Source organism: Phoca vitulina, unplaced genomic scaffold, assembly GCF_004348235.1.
Source record: "Phoca vitulina isolate PV1807 unplaced genomic scaffold, GSC_HSeal_1.0 scaffold28, whole genome shotgun sequence".
NCBI classification, from domain to species: Eukaryota; Metazoa; Chordata; class Mammalia; order Carnivora; family Phocidae; genus Phoca; species Phoca vitulina.
This window is the reverse complement of record NW_022589731.1, coordinates 7,832,967-7,847,524: the sequence shown is the minus strand read 5'-3', so window position 1 is coordinate 7,847,524 and position 14,558 is coordinate 7,832,967. Positions and strand designations below refer to the sequence as shown.

Here is a 14,558-nt window from a genome sequence, read left to right as displayed (position 1 = left end):
CAAACTATAATCTACTGGACTGATTTTGCTATCATAGGGTTGTTTTTCTTAAAATGATTGCAAATGTTTTAGACAAAGTTGTTCAACATCCTGTAGACAGCAGTATCCTGTATATTTCTAACTATAGAGAATTTCCTTAGTCGTAAATGTCACAATGGATGGGGTAACTTGACAAAGATATCAGGATGTGTCATCAAGACATAGTGTGACCACTTTCAAAGGTTAGTGTCATACAAGCAATAGATTAAGTCATAATATATGAGGTACAATAATTGTAACAGGTTTTTATATGTTAGATACATGTAAGTGGGCAAAAATTAAGGCTCAATTAGTCCAACCACAACTTTATTTTGTTTAGAATCTCATGAGTGAGAAATTGATGTCACTTAGCAGATCCACACACAGAAGAGTGTGCCTCCACAGTAGTTAACACTGTCCTAACAAGACATTAAAACCTTTTTAATTATTTAAAATATACCTTGTTTTTATCTATTTTCACAGACTCAAAATTTGAAGAACTTTCTCTGCCCAAAATTCTATCAATGGAAGAAATAAGAGTTGTCATTTTAATAGATTCCAGTAAGACTAGACTGTCTCTGTCATTTAGGTACTTCCACTGCTTAATGCAGTGCTTGGTTCCTAGATGGTCCTCAATACATTTTGCTAAACTGAACCATATGTCAAACAACTGATATGAAAATCAACACAGAATACCGGTAGTAATTATGCAGCATTGCTTCGATTAATAAATAACATCTCAGGTTTCAGAGAAGCATACTTAATCAAGGTATATCAAGTTTTCTGCCACAAAGCTAGGCTAAACCAGCATATGAACACACAGACTCCCCTACCTCCAGGCTGAGAAAGTATCTTTTTATCTTCTTGTTATTACACAAATCAAACAATGAAGTTCTTTACCATTCTGCTTTCAGGACAGCTGTCATTTGACAGAATTGCAAGAATAAAATTGTGAAACAGGCAATCCTAAACATCTTATGTGTGATGCAGCAAAAACTCCTGCTTCTGTTACTTTATAACTTTGCTGTGTAACTTGATAACTTTGCTGGCTGGATAATAGTGTATAGTTCACCTCTAAGCTGCTTCCTCAGCACCAAATCAGACAACTTTAGCTATGTCAAGCAATATCAATTTTAGCATTCAATGAAACAAGGAGATGGATTAGAGGACTAGAATGTGAAAACAATTTAAACAAGGGGGCTGAAGCCAAGTTTCAAAGCCCTGAGGATTAGCCTTGAATGGCTGGATTCATTGAAAATTACAAGGATCCATTTTAAAAACAAACACCGCCTCACTCAGAATCTTCTTCTCAAGTATTCAAGCTTGATAAAAGGATCTGCTTTTCTCTGGAATGGATTTTATACTTTTGAAGTGGACTTTTTAGAAAAGGAGAGTTTATATAAAATATAACATTCAACTTCTCTTTTTTATAGTCTTACACTTTAAAATAGCTTAGCCCAAATAAATTACACATCACACAATATACACAAAAGATGTTTTCAATTTAAGTAACAGAAACCTAATATAGATTGGGTTATATAGCTTAAATCAATACTTCAACAAAAATATAGGTAAATACTACAGCTGGAAAGGGCATTAAAACTCATCTATTTTGGGACACCTGGGTGGCTCAATTGTTGAGCATCTGGGATCGAGCCCTGCTTTGGGCTCCCTGCTCCGGGGGAAGCCTGATTTTCCCTCTCCCACTCTCGCGGGAAGCCTGTTTTTCCCTTTCCCACTCTCCTTGCCTGTGTTCCTGCTCTCGTGGTCTCTCTGTCAAATAAATAAATAAAATCTTAAAAAAAAAAAAAGCATCTATTTTAACCTCTCATTTTATAGGTGGCAAAACTGAGGATCAAGGAGGTTAACTGACCTGCCCATAATCTTACACTCAAGTTACCAGACTTTGAACCCAATGTTATTTGATTAATCTGCTGAAAAATGACTCCTAGGGCAGTTCTTACTCACTCATGAATGGCTGGGACAGTGGGGCCTATCCTTGGTGTTCTAGCCAGAGGAGGAGAAACTGATGAGGGATTTCTCTATTTCTGCACAGCACTATTACCCCTTTTAGCACCTGGATTCTGGCTCCAAAATGGAGGTAGGAGAGAGGACTGATTAAGTATATCTGATAGGGGAGAAAGGGAACAATTTGGAAATAATCCAGATCTCTATCAAAGGATGAATGAATAAATTATAGTACATCCATCCATACACTGAAGTACTATACAGCCATTAAAAAGAATGAGGTAGATACACAATGGTGTGCATTGTAAATTTAATTTGCTTTAAAAAAAAAAAAAAAGAGGGCGCCTGGGTGGCTCAGTTGGTTAAGCGACTGCCTTCAGCTCAGGTCATGATCCTGGAGTCCCGGGAACGAGTCCCACATCGGGCTCCCTGCTCGGCGGGGAGTCTGCTTCTCCTCTGACCCTCCTCCCTCTCATGCTCTCTCTCTCAAATAAATAAATAAAATCTTTAAAAAAAAAGATGTGCACTCATTCATAGAAATATTTTTTGAAAAATAGAGAAGAACCCCCCCCTCCCCCCCCAGGGAGTAGGGCTCAGGGATTAGGGTTGCAGGAGAGGATTTAAGGGCAGCTATATAGAGCTTGGTGAAAAAAAAAAAAAATCACTCCACTTTCTTTATATTACATAATTATTATAAGAAAAAATAAGATGATGATGATGATGATGATTTTTATAGAGAGGTGGGAGAGGGAGAGAGAGATTCTTTAGCAGCTCCACGCCCAGCGCATGAGCCTGACGTGGGGCTCGATCTCACAACCCTGGGATCAAGACCTGAGCTGAAATCAAGAGTCAGACACTTAACTGACTGAGCCACCCAGGTGCCCCAGATTTTTAAATAATATTTTGAATAAGAGTATTACTGGAGGTATTAACTACTGACCTTCTACAAAAGTTCCATATAAAATCTATTTAGAAAATTTCCCGATTTCAGTATTTAACAACAAAGTGGTTGGCAAGCTTTGTTCTGGAGCAACCATAAAAACATCAAGAGTAAGTGTATTCTCTTAGAGTTCAAAGGGACAGTAGAGATCATCTAGCTCAGTAGACTGAAACAAACATTTTAAAAATGAAAAAGAACAAAAAAGTGTTTTCTGTGCTGTAAGGGAAACTTATTTCAGAAATTAAGTGGTGTGTATGTGGTTTGTGTATTGGGTAGGGATGCAAAACAACTTGAAAATTTATTTTGTTGAGGTGATGATTAGTGAATTCTACTGCTCAGAATAGAATCAAAGAGTAAATTTCTAAAATTTCTGATATACACAGTTTAAAGTAAAGCTTTAGTTTTCATGTCATTGATAAGAATGATTCTAGGTTAACATCTAAACATTTTTTCCCCTCAATTCCAATACATCCCCTTTAGCATTTTTAGAATAGGCATGTGTCTTTACAATGAGAATTAAGGTATTCTCAACTGGAAAAGTTCTTAGCTAACCCAAATTCCCAAGTTTACAAGTGAAGAAACCTGTCCAATGTAATGGCCTTTTGATTCCCAGCCTAGTGCTTTTATCTGATACACCAAGCTTCTACTTTTTTCTTACATCCTTGTGATGTTAGAAAATGGCTAAACACAATTACTACCAAGTTTCAAAGAAGAACCTAAAGCAAGGAAATGCTCACAAGTCTAAGTCCAAAAAGGATGACACAACGTCACCCCTGCATGCTTTACGAAAATCTGCCATTTTCAACATTCAGCTTTGATTTCAACTGAAGCAAGTGCTTCAACTTGCTTGTACTGAATGGGTGTGTCTATCCTAAAAGGGTACACAATGGACATGCCTGAGAGGAAGACAATAGTCAGTACAGAAGAGATCACAGAGCACAGCCTCTCTCTCAACATGCCTACTCTGGTCAGTGCATAATTAAACACTTCACAGGCATTTAAAACACAGCTACAAATGAAACCCCAATATGTAAGGGGAAAAAAAGTCAGATCCATTTGCAAAGGAAAAGTTGCTGAATGTGGACCTCATTGAATTCTCCTATAGTTCAACTTACCACTCACGTCACAAACTCTAGAAAGAACACAGAGGCACAGACAAGGCATGGAACAGAACTTTGGGCTGCAGCCTTCCCCAACTCTTCTGACAAATACCCAACAGCAGCAGGACAAAGCATCATTATAACAGAAATAAAGGCTCTTTAGATGCTGGCTTTTTTTAATTCAATGAACCCACTCTTACACACAAAGTTCATGCCACGATGTCTCGAAATACAGTATTGCCAGATTATGCTGTTAATGGGTCCAATAAATTCAGTGCAAAACACTACTTCAAGCATTTTTATGTTAAGTAATTAGCACATTTGGGAAACTACCAGTATTTTCCTTAGTTTAAACAGTCATTGTCATTCCCCCAAACAATTAAAAACAACAGTTTAGTAAACTGTTTAAGGAACAACAACAAAAAAGCAAGTGAACAGGAAAAAATTTAGTTGACTGATAAAGCTACAGGCTCCTTCCCAAGAAGAATACTGCACATTACTAGCAGATAGCACAAAACTAGCCATCTATCTTATCTATGCTTCCCCCTAAGCTGTGCGTTATCAGTTTTACAATAGAAAGCCCATTACTTACAAAAAAAAATTGAAGCTGCTGTACATTTCTTAAGCTGGTTTTTGTGTGGCAATTCTGATGCAATGCTGCCCTAAAAATGAACTTTGTTTTAAACAGTGAGATATCCACACTCGGTGCGGTTAGAGCAAGGGTGGAGCCCACTCTGGGGGAAATAACACACCCAAAGCAGACTTCAGTGACAGCAAACTGCACGTTAATACTGCCACAACATTTTTCAGGGCCTCAGAGTCAAAACTAATTGGTTAATCCTCCTGAAAGAAACAGGGGAGAGGAGGGCAGTTCCTCCTGCTTTCCTGCTGTGAAATAAAATATGGACTCATTCCTTTTTTGTGAAGAAAGTAAAGATAAAATGCAAGGTAGATCACGCAGCTCAACCAGCAGAATGTAAGGTGGAAGTGGACTACTATAAAGGAAGTCCAACCATGCCAACTTCTAAGTTTAGCAACAGCAGCTTCTGCATATCTCAAGGTGTTGGCAACATTGCTCACTCTAGAACTTAACCTTTTGGCCTATTTGGCCAAAATAGGGGATCCAATAATGAACATAAGCATTACTTATCCTTCTCTATCAATGCTCTAGTTCTCCTGGTAATGCAGAAACAATAAAAGCATTTTCTTATCAACTAACTAGCAAGAGTTGCCTTAAAAAAAAAAAAAAAAAAGGATTTGATTTATAAACTTGTTTTAGGTAGAATATTAAAATACATACAAGGGAGGATTATTTTGATGGAAATCACTAATATACATACCAGACTTTAAAAAATTTTATAGGCACCTGCTTTTGAAATAGTTTCATAGAGTTTTGATTTTCAGTTTTTTCTGATTTACAAATAAGATATTCTGTAAGATGTATACATACTGCCTAAAAAGCTTAGTGTCTAAAATAATCAGTTATTGAAACTGTTACCAAACATCTGGTTATTGTTCAAAGTGACTTTAATCAATACTACTTCCTGTATATGCACATTCAGACGCACAACCAACAGTTACTTTTAACTGAACTCCTATAACTCATGGAATAAAAAATAGGGTTTTAGTAAAATACCCACACAGGTAAAAAAAAAAAAAAAAATAAGCTATATAATCATTTACATTGAATTTAGAACAAAGAAAAGGCTTTTGGAGAAGAGCAGGAAAATATTATTTTTAATGATACATGTTGTCACATTACCCTCTGCGCCAACTGCTACTTCCTCACACTGGAACAATAAATCAGTCTGCAGTACTGAACATTTTGGTATTTTCCTCTTCTTCCCCCCCGCCCCCCATATTTTCAGAGGTGGCCTATAACAACAACTTCCAGGATCCTAGAAAGGGGGTGCTTGCTGACTGATCTAGCCTTTTGTTGATTATGAGGTTGCTTTTACCATAAAATAAATCAACCCATTCAAAAATACTTAGTGCACGTGCCTGTTTTAATTATTTTTCAACCATATATATAATTATGAATCGCCTGCCATCCCTTGCTGCTCTCTATCTCAGCCCCAAACTGAACTCAAAGGTAGCAGTCAGATATATTTGAAGAATCCCATTTTGATACTTTTTGGATTTGCACTGCTGGAAATGTCTGTTTTCAAGTCAAACTTCACTTTCACAGCTGCAAAGGAAATGACAAGAGAAGAAAAACAAAGCCAATATATATCAGCAATTAATTCCATCCACAACTGCCCAGCTGTTTGTGCATGGAAGAATCAGTCTGTTTCCTTTTGGGGCTTTCACCACTGAAAATTGATACTGCACATTCAGAGACACAAGCTGTTTGTAACATGTCAGGAATGTGCACAAGATCACACAGAGTTGAAAAGACAAAATGAAATCCAGATCTAGTTTTCTTGGGACTTGCCAGTATTATTTCATGGCTAAAAAATAAAAAAATAAAAAAATCATAAAAACACCCCAATCAGAGAGCAAAATACATGAAAAAACAATCTCCCTTCTGACTATTGTCCTTCCAATAAAGGGGAAAATCTGCCAGTGCCATCAGATTTAGTATCAGGAATAGACACTCTGATTTATTGGCATAGACAAGGTGTGACATTCTTAGGAATCCACATGCCCCCAGTATGTTAAATCCAGCCAATACTTTTTGGACTACACAGTCGCTTGCCCAATGTGTAGTTATTAGGCCCTTTAAAAAAAAAAAAAATCCTCATAAACGTGAAAGTTGTTGGGAACCAATGCTTTCACCACAGTGATGTAGAAAAGCAAGTTTTTCTTGGTTAGTTCAGACATTTTTTGGCACTCACATACACCTGCCTGTTTCAGGGATTCATGTAAATTTAATGATCCAATCTTCTAGGGTAACTCTCAGAAGCAATTAATTTCTCCTTCCCTCTCCATATCAGCTTTGTGGATTTTAAATAAAAACATTGTCTACTGAGTGCCAGAGGCTTAAAAATTATAGTACGCGCTCCTGCACAACTCAAAACGTGTCCTGATCCCCCTCCCTCTGCCCTTCAACTCCAATTTTATTTCAAATATTTGTTTCATTTAAATGCCATTTTGTTATATTTTCAAACACACAATATTGTAAAATAATCTGTGCTTTCAGTATGTAAAGTGACTTGTAACAAACGGTTATTAAAGTTAGAAAAAAAAGATGACATTTTTAGAAGAAAATAATTCAAAACATATTTTAGCTATCTTACTGGTTTTTTTTTTATGAAATTAGGTATCCCCATGATTTAACTCATTGTTCTAAGGGCTCTCCCCTTCACTTCTGCTGCACAAGAGTTCATGTACTCTTCATACCCATACACATTCTCAAACACAACTTGGATGAGACACTCATTTGGGGCACCACCAGGGGCTGGGGCTTAACCAATGAAGAGAAGATAAGCACTCTGCTTCAAATACGAGAGGGACATTCCATAAGCTTCAGAATGAAGATGCTCTCAAGTGCCAGAACTCAAACCAGCACAATGAGAAGTTGTCTCCAACTAAAGCGCTGGGGAAGCACGAAGGGTCATTTGTTAAAGAATAAAGAAACACAAGGCATCTCAAATCTCGAACTTGTGGTTGACTGAAAATAAAGCACAAAACCAAAAAAAGGGCTTTTCCCTTGACAAACATCACCAGATCAAGGATATTTCTAGTGTGAGAGAGGGAGAGAAAAGTTTAATCTTTGGCTGATGGTGACATTAAATTCTAGAAATATGGTATAACTATTAGTGACTCAGAGAGCCACAGAGATGAGCTTTGCTTGGCAAGCTTCAGCTCTGTGGAACATTCAGACTAACTTGAAATGTCTATGGGAAGGAAGCTCCCCATCTACAGGACTGGCTAAGGAATGAAAAGGTCTCTCTGAGCTGTTTAAATCAGGTTAAATTCATGGTAATCCAACTAGAGCCTGAGGTGGTGGTAGTCACCTCTTCAAAAGTGAGGAGGTGACTATTGATAGGAAATTGCTGACTCATTTTAAAAGTGATTTCCCCACCCTGACAATTATAATATCTTAATATTTGTTATTTTAGATTTTCAAATTTACAGCAAATTTGAAAGAAGTTTACAGTAAGCACTATACAAGCCCTATTAGATTTTACCATTAACATTGTACTATACTTATTTTATCACATACCTCATCTACCCATTCTTCTATACAACCATTAATCTACGTTATTTTTAGTGCATTTTGAAGTAAGTGACAGGTATCCATATACATCCCCCAATACTTCAGCATGCACACCGTTACCCAGAGTTCAATATTTGCTTATGGCCTTTTTTCTTATGATATAAAATTTATATACAATGAAATGCAGAAATGTAAGTGTATACTTGTACAAACGCCTATCAAAATACAGAACATTACTTTCAACCCCAGAAAGTTCCCTCATGCCTCTCCCCAGACAATGCCCTCTTCCATTTCCTCAGAGGCAATCATTATTTTGATTTTAAAGTGATTTTAGGTATCCAACTCTTGATTTCAGCTCAGGTCATGATATTAAGCCCTTGTTAATAGGTTCCGTGATCAGCAGGGAGTCTGCTTGAGATTCTCTCACTCCCTCTCCCTCTGTCCCTCCCCAAACCGCCCCCCGCCCCGTGCGCTCTCTCTTTCTAAAATAAATAAATCTTAAAAAAAGAGTTGATTTTAAACAACTCTAAATAGTCATGCCTTTGCAACCTATGCGTTAGAACATTCCCCACTACGTCACATAACTTGGCTGCACAAAGTGATCAGGCGTGAATGAAACAGATGGAAGAAGCCTAAGAAGAAATTATAAAGTTAAAAGGAAGTGTAGACTCATCTGCTCCAATTACTCCACTTCTTAGGTGAAGGAAACAAAACTTCAAAAGTTTTGGCTGCCTGTACCAGCCAGCCAGCTGGTCAGTAATTTATTGGTTGGGCCTAGTCTAAGGTTCTTAGGCAGCAGCTCTACACTTGGCTTTAGGATGAAGAGAACAGAAGCTTGGGAGAGAATGCTGGCTCAGAGGAAGAACTCTGCCACTTACAGGCTATACATCTTAGGAAAGTTTCTTGGTTTTGGTTTTGGTTTTTTAAACTCCTCTGAGTCTTAGTTTTGTCCTATGTAAAACAAGGAAAATCTTAATTCATAAAAGTTGTACGGCTTAAAAGAGATAGCCTTTGTAAAGTGCCTGGCATGCAGTAAGTGATCCAAAGAAGAAAACACAAGAAGTGGAAGCAAAATCAACAGTTCTGGGCATAGTTCAAGCATATGCCCATTCACATACTGCTTCGAAGCTTTTGTGCTACTCCTATGTTTGCTCTCATTTCACATACGCAAAGAAAAAATAGCAAATAAAGCAGAACTCTTTATTCGCTACAGAGGCAAGCGATTTTTTACGTCTGGGAAAAAAAAATGCTACTTGTTTTCTCTTTGCCTTCCTACTATGACAGAACTGGAATGGCAGGGGGAGGGAAGAATAGACTTTTGACTTTGTAGTGACTACTTACACCATATATACTTATATCTCCACCAGTCTTTGTATAAAGAGCTCCCTTTCCCTAGTGTGATCTCCCTTTTAACCACCAAGTGAGAATTCAAGGCCCAGTTAAAATCTAGCCTACTTTCCTAATCTACTCAGAACAAAATTAAAGCTTCTTCATCCTGTGTTTCCATTATGCTTTAAATAACAGCATTATAGAACTCACACCAGATGGCTGCTTCCATTAGTTTCCCTTACTTCAATGGGAGAATCTTTGTATTCCAATGCCTAGCACATGGAAACTGTCCATAAGTGCTGAACGGATATGCCTGGATAATGGGTACTCAGTTATGATCAAAGTAGCCAAAAAAAAAAGAAAAAAGAAAAAAACCAAACCAAAACACTAAGCCCAAACACTCACCAAAAAGGAAAGCAAAGTGCTAGAAAAGTGGGGGGCAGGGAGATGATCACAGGGCATGAAATTAAAGAGATTAAAAGTCAACTGTGTGCAAACTCTTGTGTTCTTGGAGAAGTAACTGCTGCTAAGCAGTTGAAGTGCCACTGGAATAATTCAAACTGCTATGTGCTTTAAATACCTATCCTGTGTACCACCCACAACAGCTCCACTGGGCAGTACTACTAGGTTCCTTTTATATATGAGAATACGGAGACTCCAAGAGGTTAAGCATATAAGGTCACACAACTCGTGGCAATGGAGATAAAATAAAGAAGTGATTTTTTTCATTACAAGTGATTTTCATAATAGGCCAATTTTACAGAGTGTGGGGAGGCTCTGGGATTAACAGAACTCAGATAGGGGAGGGACAACCAAATAGCACAAGAGATTCAGCTGAGGGAGCAAAACTCAAGGGGAGAAAAAAGGCCTGGCCAAGAAAAACAAAACAAAAACAAAAAAACCAAAGCTGAGACAATTAAGAGTAGCAGGACTCAACTCCATGGAACAGTCTGCCATCCTGGAGTTACGAAACCTAAGTCAGAAATGGCCCTAGAACCATAGCAGTGCTAAATCATAGCTCTTACTCTTATGACACTCCCAACCCAAACCAACTGTTCTCAGAAGTAATAAATACAACATGGATAACTCCTTGATAAAAATGCCAACCATGGTGTTCATACTTCAGAAGATAATGAGAGCCTTGCCAAGCTGGTGAAATTCAACTCTTGTCTGCAGGCATCTGGCTATATTCCGTAATTTCCCATTTAGGAAAACCCTGGTTTTGCTTCCCTTGCAAAGATGGATTTGTGAAGGAAAGCCTTCGCGTTGAAGTTCAAAGCTTCAAGTGCCACAGCCCTCTGGCTTACCTCCAACATAGCACTCATTACATCGACTCACAATTTTCTGTTTGCTGGTATAGCTCTCATACGTGCTGTGAGCAACTGGCAGGCAGGGCCCCTAAGCACCTAGCATAGGGCAAGTTCAAAAAATATGGATGGTAAATGAATAATATCCTTTGCCTATTTAATATCTGATAGATGGTTATTTGTTAAAAGAGGTAATCCAGGATTTAAAGATGAAGCAGTTACAGAAAAGGCAAGGTTGGGAATAAGTGAAATATGGTTAATGTTCAAAATTAGGTTTTTTGGTGGATAAAAAAATGTATACAACATAACCTACAATGATTGGCAAGTTAAGCCTAATAAAGCTGACGCAGAAGTTCGGTAAATCATTAGGTCTAAAGATTGGACATGATCCCCATTTAAGATAAAAATTAACCAAACTGGTGAGTTTGTATTGTATCTGAAAGTTGCCAAACTTGAAATGGAAAAACAGTATGTGGCTTTGACTCTCCCAGGGCATAATACTTCCAAAAACAATGCATTTTATTAACCACCTCTTAGAGGAAGATAAAGACTACATGGGAAAAAAAAAAAACCAAAACATTAAAAAGTGAAGAGTAAATGTTTATGTGCTATTAAAAAACCTGCATTCACAAATAATTTCTGCTTTGGGGAAAAGTCCAAAAAAAAAAAGGAACAGAAAACAAGTAAATGTAAATGCACTATGGCCACATGACCTAGACATTCATGACACATGCAATTTCTTTTTTTTTTTTAAGATTTAATTATTTATTGAGAGAGAGGGAGTGAGCGAGCACGGCATGAGCAGAGGGAGGGACAGAGGGACAGAGAGAATCTCAAGTCAACTCTGCACTGAGCACAGAGCCTGATGCAAGGCTCAATTTCACGACCCCAAGATCATGACCGAGCTGAAATCAAGAGTTGGACGCTTAACCAACTGAGTCACCCAGGTGCTTCTGCAATTTTTTGTTAAAAATATTACTGTTTTTTTTTTTTTTTAAAGATTTTATTTATTTATTTGAGAGAGAGAGAATGAGAGAGAGCGAGTACATGAGAGGGGGGAGAGTCAGAGGGAGAAGCAGACTCCCTGCTGAGCAGGGAGCCCGATGCGGGACTCGATCCAGGGACTCCAGGATCATGACCTGAGCCGAAGGCAGTCGCTTAACCAACTGAGCCACCCAGGCGCCCATTACTGTTGTTTTGATTGGTTCCATCCAAGGGTGTGGGGGACCAGGGCAGACATTTTTTAATTGTTGCTTTTTCTAAACATGAGAAAAAAAATCTCTTTAGTTGAAAAAATGTTTCACATTTCAAATAATTTACCCAATTAAAAAAAGTCTTCTTTTTTAATCTTCAGAAATTTAAGTATTCTCATCCAAAAAAAAAGTCTTCAGGTACTTAGCCTCAAACACTGCTATAAGGTAGGTAGGTGGGCAAGCTGACAAATCACATGACTTAAAGGACTAACGATCTTCTCTCAGATCAAGCTCTGGAACACATGTTCCCTATTCATTACAAGAATACATCCTGGGGCGCCTGGGTGGCTCAGTCGCCTAAGCGGCTGCCTTCGGCTCAGGTCATGATCCCAGGGTCCTGGGATCGAGTCCCGCATCGGGCTCCTTGCTCAGCAGAGAGCCTGCTTCTCCCTCTGCCTGCCTGCCACTCCCCCTGCTTATGCTCTCTCTCTCTCACTCTCTGTCAAATAAATAAATAAAATCTTAAAAAAAAAAAAAAAAAGAATACATCCTATCCTCTAAAACAAAAAGTTCCAAATCCCCCAAATGCTACCATAAAAATCAGAGCACGAGACAGGTTTAGAAATGTTCTCCTCCTTTTCATTCCCATTGTTCAATCCCTCCAGTTCCACCTGCCCTCAGTGAAAGTATCTGTAGATAGTTGGTAGATTTGCTACCTTTCTATTTCCTTAGGCAAACCGGTAGTATGATAGGAGGTTCAATTAAAACAAAAATGAGGGGCGCCTGGGTGGCTCAGTCAGTTGGGTGTCTGCCTTCAGATCAGGTCATGATCTTGCCTTCCTGGCATTGAGCTCTGAGTCAAGCTCCCTGCTCCGCAGGGAGTCTGCTTCTCCCTCTCCCTCTGCCCCTCCACCTGCTTGTGCTCTCTCTCTTGCTCTCAAAATAAATAAAATCTTTAAAAAAATAAAACAAAAATGAACACAAAAACTGGCCTATAAGCACATCTCTTCTTATCATTTTAGAAACACTTTCAGTTTAGTTTACTTTCTGCCCCCAAGTATTACTCTAGTTGGAGAATATCAACTTGTTCTGTGCCAAATCTACAGCTGCACTGATTTTAATCTACTGATTTTAGATTTTAAAAATTTACCTTTAAATTCAAAGTTGGTAAGTCAATTAATCAATAAATCTTCCTACTTCTGGCTGAATTCATTTATTCTTTTAACAATAATTCATTCAACACCTATCACGTTCTACAGTTGAGGATGTAATATGGTGGAGAATGTAAGAAATGAATGAGACATTATCTTTGATCCTAAAACGCAACTTAGTGGGCTGGGGGGAGAAGAAGGGAGAGACAGCTTCTTAAGCAATTATATTAGCCCACTGTGTTATCGTATTATAATAGACATATTATGAACTCAGAGAAAAGAGCCAAGTTGAAAGGTTCCTAGGAGTTACACTTGAGCTTGGTCTTAAAAGGTTTGGTGGGGGGGATGATGTACAACTCTGGCAGAAAGATACGAAAAGACAACATGCTTCTTAATAAACTTGTATTTTAACATGTAGCTTTATTTTTTAAATTTTATTTATTTATTTTTAGAGTAAGAGAGAGAGTAGGAGCGTTAGAGGGAGGAGAGAGGAAATCTTAAGTAGGCTCCATGTCCAACATGGAGCCCAACACACGGCTCTATCTCATGACCCTGAGATCATTACCTGAGCTGAAATCAAGGGTTCGAACGCTTAACCAACTGAACCACCCAGGCACCCCACCTGGCTTTACTTTAAATAAAAGTATCACTAATGGCAACTAATACAAAAGGGAAATAAAAATTGTCACTAGTTAACAACTTACAGTGGTTTGTATAATTTAAACTATAGGAACCCTACAATCTACTAGCAAACCATATAGTTTTGTGTCATGAGCTTTTGCTAATCTTCTGACTTGTGCACTAAGAAAAGAATCTCAAAAGCCATTTGTATCCTTTCTTGGAACAACGTTTGTTCTTAAGCTGCACTAACCAATGACTTAGAAATAATTAAGACCAATTATCTTGAAGCCAGTCATACTCTGATCTGCCACCATATCCTCATGGAAGGAGGAATAAGAATGTTCTAGGTTAATACCAAAGTCAGTATACAAAGACATGGTCAACCTGGAACAGGGACACCATACTCTATGGGCTCAAATCCTTAAAGGTATCAAGTGCAAGGACGGGAGATTTAATGGGAGGGGCTGGGAAGAAAAAAGAAACACACAACTAATCACAAGTATTGTGTTTGTAAGTCGCCTAAATTTTCAAGTTCAAGGCTCAGAAAGATGTTGATACATATGAGAAAGGTTTTGTGGGCTAATCTGACAAAAGTTAAAGGGATGCCACATTAAATTGATGAGAACAGATCACCCATTTTGATCAGGTTACTACCGATGTGAAAATGTCATAAGGTTAAAGTTTAAGATAGGTTTCCACATGAAAGTACACATAAATAACAAATCTTCCATTTTTATGAAGAACAATATGAAGATCATTATTTACAGCA

General features: G+C 38.0%; 1 protein-coding gene across 5 annotated transcripts in view; it reads right to left on the bottom strand.

Moving 5' to 3' along the window:
• The window catches only part of ADD3 (adducin 3), a 123,815-nt gene that overhangs the window by 49,951 nt on the left and 59,306 nt on the right, over positions 1–14,558 (bottom strand). The window contains exon 1 of one of the 5 annotated variants that reach the window (XM_032423475.1): positions 4,619–5,131. The exons of the other annotated variants lie outside the window; for them this stretch is intronic. The gene's annotated coding sequence lies outside the window, so the exon portion shown is untranslated. Of the gene's footprint in view, positions 1–4,618; positions 5,132–14,558 lie in introns of those variants that run through there. 5 annotated transcript variants of the gene reach the window in all.